The following is a 5,820-nucleotide window of genomic DNA, read 5'->3' as shown; positions in this document are numbered from 1 at the left end:
TGAACCGCTTCTGCCCAAAAGTGCTTCGGCGTCTTGTACTCATCGAGCATCGTTCTCGCCATTTCGATGAGCGTCCGGTTCTTCCTCTCAACAACTCCATTTTGTTGAGGTGTGTACGTAGCCGAGAACTCGTGTGAAATCCCTTCTTTGTCATGAAAGGTGTCCACATTTGCATTCTTGAACTCCGTTCCGTTGTCACTCCGAACCTTCTTGATCTTCACGTCAAACTGATTTTGGGCCTTCCTAGCGAAATTTTTGAAGATCTTTTGGACCTGCAATTTATCATCAAGAAAGAACACCCACATAAATCTTGAAAAATCATCAACTATAACTAGACCAAAAGAATTTCCACCGAGACTCTTGTAGGCGTTGGGACCAAAGAGATCCATATGAAGTAGCTCGAGTGGCCTCCTTGTGGTCATGATGTTCTTCACGGGATGCCTTCCTCCAACCTGTTTACCTGCTTGACAAGCACTGCAAAGTCTATCCTTGTCAAATATAACATCGTTAACTCCAAGGATATGATTTCCTTTAATAAGTTTGTCAAGGTTTCTCATGCCAACGTGACCTAGTCGTCTATGCCACAACCAACCTTTTGAGGATTTAGCAATAAAGCAAGTTTTAGGTTGTGCCTTTTTAGAGAAATCGACAATGTAAAGATCACCTCTACGTATACCGGTAAAGACCATCTTATGATTGTCTCGATGAAACACTTGGCAATCTACCTCAGTAAATAGAACATTCAAACCGAAATCAGCAAGTCTAGATACTGAAAGTAAGTTGTAACCGAGAGATTCAACGAGCATGACATTTTGAATGGAGCTATCATGTGAGATGGCCACCTTACCAAGGCCAACCACCTTACCCTTTGAATTATCACCAAAAGTGACATATTTTCGAGGGCTGTCGTTTTCAGCAAGCTCACGGAACATCTCTTCATCTCCGGTCATATGATCAGTACATCCACTGTCAAGAATCCATTCCTTTCCTCCTGACACATATCCCCGAAGATTAGCCATAAGACCAAAGTGTCTCATTGCATCATCAAGATCGAAGTCACTATCATCATCTTCATCATAGTATCCATGTTCAACATGATCTTGTGACTCATCATTTCCTAGAGAGAGTGATTCATTAGATAAATGATCATCAAAGTGGTCACCTTTATGAATTCTTATAGCTTCGGATATAATATCACTAATGATTCCAACATTTCCTTTAGCATGCATGAGATTAGTAATCTCAAATAGACAATCACCAAAATTAGGATTACTAGAGTTCATCTTACTCAAGGCAATAGATTTATGGAGAATTTCATCCAAAATTTTCAAGCAATAATCAGGAAATCGTTCCTCAAGAAATTTCCATATAGTATAGGCACAATTAAGAGTAGGTAAACTAGCAATCAAGTTTTTGGGCAATCCTCTAATGATGAGCTCCACGGTTCTAAGATTGCGAATCATGTCAACGTCTTCATCTAGGGTAGGATGCAAAGGATCAATATGAGGTGCACAAGGGCTAGCAATGTACTTGTTCAAATGATATTGATTGAAAATTACAAGCATCTCATTTTTCCACTCATGAAAATACTCTCCATCAAGAATAGGCACTCTATGTCTAAGACTCCCTAAAGTAGACACATCCATCTTCCTACAATGGTGATTAAACCAAGGCAATGGAGATCAAAGCTCTGATACCACTTGTAGGATCTAGAAGTAGGTGTGTCTAGAGGGGGGTGATTAGACACTTAGTGCTAAAGTTGCAATTTTTAAACTTTTTTGGTTTGAGTGGAGTTTTAGGCACAATTTCAACATACACAATACATATCAAGCAAGCAAGCAAAGAGTGTATGAGCAGCGAAAAGTAAAGCATGCAACTTGCAAGAATGTAAAGGGAAGGGTTTGGAGAATTCAAACGCAATTGGAGACACGGATGTTTTTCCCGTGGTTCGGATAGGTGGTGCTATCCTACATCCACGTTGATGGAGACATCAACCCACGAAGGGTAACAGTTGCGCGAGTCCACGGAGGGCTCCACCCACGAAGGGTCCACGAAGAAGCAACCTTGTCTATCCCACCATGAACATCGCCCACGAAGGACTTGCCTCACTAGCGGTAGATCTTCACGAAGTAGGCGATCTCCTTGCCCTTACAAACTCCTTGGTTCAACTCCACAATCTTGTCGGAGGCTCCCACGTGACACCTAGCCAATCTAGGAGACACCACTCTCCAAGAAGTAACAAATGGTGTGTTGATGATGAACTCCTTGCTCTTGTGCTTCAAATGATAGTCTCCCCAACACTCAACTCTCTCTCACAGGATTTGGATTTGGTGGAAAGAAGATTTGAGTGGAAAGCAACTTGGGGAAGGCTAGAGATCAAGATTCATATGGTAGGAACGGAATATCTTGGTCTCAACACATGAGTAGGTGGTTCTCTCTCAGAACATATGAGTTGGAAGTGTAGTTGTGTTCTGATGGCTCTCTCAACGAGTGAAGAGGAGGTGGAGGGGTATATATAGCCTCCACACAAAATCCAACCGTTACACACAATTTACCAATCTCGGTGGGACCGAATCAACAAACTCAGTCGGACCGAAATAGTAAACCTAGTGACCGTTAGAGATTTTCAGTGGGACTGACATGCAACTCGGTAGGACCGATATGGTTAGGGTTAGGGCATAACGTAATCTCGGTGAGACCGATTACACAAACTCGGTAAGACCGATTTGGTAATTAGCTAACCAGAGAGTTGGTCAGGAAAACTCGGTGGGACCGATTACTAAACTCGGTTGGACCGATTTTGGTAATAAGTTAACTAGAGAGTTTGCATTGTAATCTCGGTAGTACCGATTGCCTAAACTCGGTGAGACCAATTTTGGTAATGGACATACACAGAGAGATTAAAATCCCATCTCGGTGAGACCAAGATCCCTATTGGTAGAACTGATTTGCTAGGGTTTGGCAGTGGCTATGACAAGTGAAACTCGGTGGCGCCGGATAGAAAGAATCGGTAGGTCCGAGTTTGACTTAGGGTTTAGGTCATATGTGGATATGGGAAAGCAGCTGAGGATTTTGGAGCATATCATTAAGCACATGAAGCAAAGGGCTCATTAAGCAATGCCTCATCCCTCCTTGATAGTATTGGCTTTTCCTATGGACTCAATGTGATCTTGGATCACTAAAATGTAAAAAGAAGAGTCTTGAGCTTGAAGCTTTAGCCAATCCTTTGTCCTTAGCATCTTGAAGGAGTTCCCACATCCTTTTGTCCATGCCACTCCATTGTTGAACTTATCTGAAACATACTAGATAAAAGTGTTAGTCCAACAAGAGATATGTTGACATTAATTACCAAACCAACAAGAGATAAAAGGCTAAGCTCCCAGGCCGCCGCCCGTTTCAGGCCTGTCACGTGACGACGTGCGGTCGGGCCAGTCTGCCCACCCACGTGCGCGACGGGAGACGCCTACAGGCGGGGCCCGCCACTACCGCGCCGCAGCGCGCAAGCGGATTCGCTGCGGCCGGGGTGGACGGTTGAGGTTCCCGCAGAGTTACTGCGCGCAATAACTTTGCGCGATAAACGTGGGGGGCGTGGGGTAGTGGGCGCACTGAATCCCACAACCGCACCCTCGGCTTCGCAGCCCATGAGTCTATAAGTAGGGGGAGGAGGGGGAGCGGCAGAGCACGCGCGCCCCTCCTCCTTACTGCTTCCACTTCTTCTTCCTCTCGCCGCCGCGCCCCAAGCTACGTCGAGCGCTGCGGTTGTCCGTTCCCGATGAGATCTTCTTCCACCGCCACGCCCCCCGCGGTGCGCTCCGGCACCTGGGACGGTTCGGAGGTCCATGATGATCACGTCGATTTCCTCTGCAAGACGCGTCGGCTGCCCGGCAAGGACTTCGTGCGGGTCCGCCTCGCGCCGAGGGGGGAAATCTCGCCGGCGCCGTAGGAGGGCGAGCGGGCCGTCTTCAGCTCGCACTGCCTGCGAGGCCTCGGCCTGCCGGTGAGCGGCTTCTTCTGCTCCTTTCTTGAGTTCTAGGGCCTCCAGCCGCCCCACCTCACCCCCAACACAGTGGTGCTACTGTCCGCCTTCGTCTCTTTGTGCGAAGGCTTCCTCGGCGTCCTTCCCACCACCGAGCTCTGGGGGAGTTCTTCCACACCAAGCTTGGCACCCAAGCCGCAGGCGTGCCGGCTCAGTGCGGTGCGTTCATCGCCGTGCGGAGGCCAGGGGCCGACAACCCATTTCCCCGCATCTCGCTGATAAAGTCAGTGAAGATGTGGCAGCGGTCGTACTTCTACGTGAAGAGCATCTTCGCGGAGGGCGACTGGGTCAACCTACCGGCTTACGTAGCCGGCCCGCCAGCTAGAAGGCGGCCCAACTGGTCGTACCGGGCCAGGACGGTGACGCCTGCTGGAGCCGCCGCCGTCGCGTGGCTCCGAGTTCTGACGCACTCGGAGGGCCTGACAGGGTCTGATTTGCTGGCCGCCTTCATGGCGCGCCGAGTGCTCCCGCTCCAGGGCCGTCCTCACCTGATCTGCCAGATGAGCGGGCATCGGGACCCGAGTCGGATGTGTACCAAGGAGATGCCTCACGAGGAGGTAGCCTACATGGTAAACTACCTTGCGAACTGCAATCTCAAAGAAGAGTGACAGTTCGGCAAGGAGCCATATTCACGTGCCAACCCTCCGCCCATGGTGAGTTGTTTCTTTTTCTTTGTTTTTCCTCTAACTCTTTGTTGACGAGTCCGTCTTGTCTAGTCTGACTAGTCGGCCTTTGAATAGAGCCCCCTCCTTTAGCCAGCAGCCGGCACCACGGGGCCGGCCCACGACTTCCCTCCGGACCGGGCGGAGAGCGACGTCGATGTCCCCGACTTGGGGACGGCGGTCTTGGAGGACGACGCCGAGGACAGAGGCGGTGACGCAGGCGGCTCGAGGCTTAGAGCCAGCCTCGAGGATTGGCCTGACGACGACGCGGGGGAAGTTGCCCCTCACCACCAGCCAGGAGCCGGCCAGCACGGTGCGAGCTCTTCCGCCGCGTCGGATGCACAAGGCGGCACGAAGAAGCGCAGGGCCGCGCCGAGCATGTTCGACAGTCGGCCGAAGAAATCCAAAAGTTTGGCCGCGGTGACCAAGCCGGAAGAGGCGGCCACAAAGGCAAACCGCTTCCGCAAGGAGGTGAAGAAGCCGCCGTTGGTCTCCGCGTAAGTGCTACCTTCCTTTCGCCTTCATTTCTTCTTTCGTTGATCTTGTCTGAGTTTTTTGCTTGTTTTCCCTTGGTCTAGGGCTCCCCTTTCTCTAGATAAGGTCGCAGCCGCCTCCATCGTGGGGTCGGCGGAGACCTCCACCACCACTCAGCGGGTCGATCCTGCCGCCGACCTCCGGGAGGCAACAGAGCGGAATGCGTGAGAAGCACGCGAAGAGCGGGCGGCCGCCCTCCTAGAGAAGGTGGAGGCTGAGAAGGCGGAGGCCGCCGCCTAGAAGAAACTGGCAGAGGCCGAGGCCGCCGTCGCGGTGAAGAAGCAGGATGAAGAAGCCGCGCACCGCCAATCGGTGGTTTTTGTCACTCCACTGAACTCCGCGTCGCCGCCTCCAGAGTTCACATGGTAGACTGGGGAAGCCGGCGGTGAGAACTCGGTCATGGAGAGGGAAGGCGACGACGCTTCCATGCCGGATGTGATTGTGCCGCCACCACCGCCATCTGGGAGCGCACAAGGCGGACAGCCGGCGGACCCGCCGGTGCTGCCGACTGAGGACGAGGTGGTGGCGGGCCTAGTTCTCCAGGTCGGCACGCCGACGCTTCACCGTCTCGCGAAGGCGGCTTTTGCG

Source organism: Triticum urartu, chromosome 7 (genome assembly GCF_003073215.2).
Source record: "Triticum urartu cultivar G1812 chromosome 7, Tu2.1, whole genome shotgun sequence".
NCBI classification, from domain to species: domain Eukaryota; kingdom Viridiplantae; phylum Streptophyta; class Magnoliopsida; order Poales; family Poaceae; genus Triticum; species Triticum urartu.
This window is presented reverse-complemented; position numbering follows the sequence as displayed.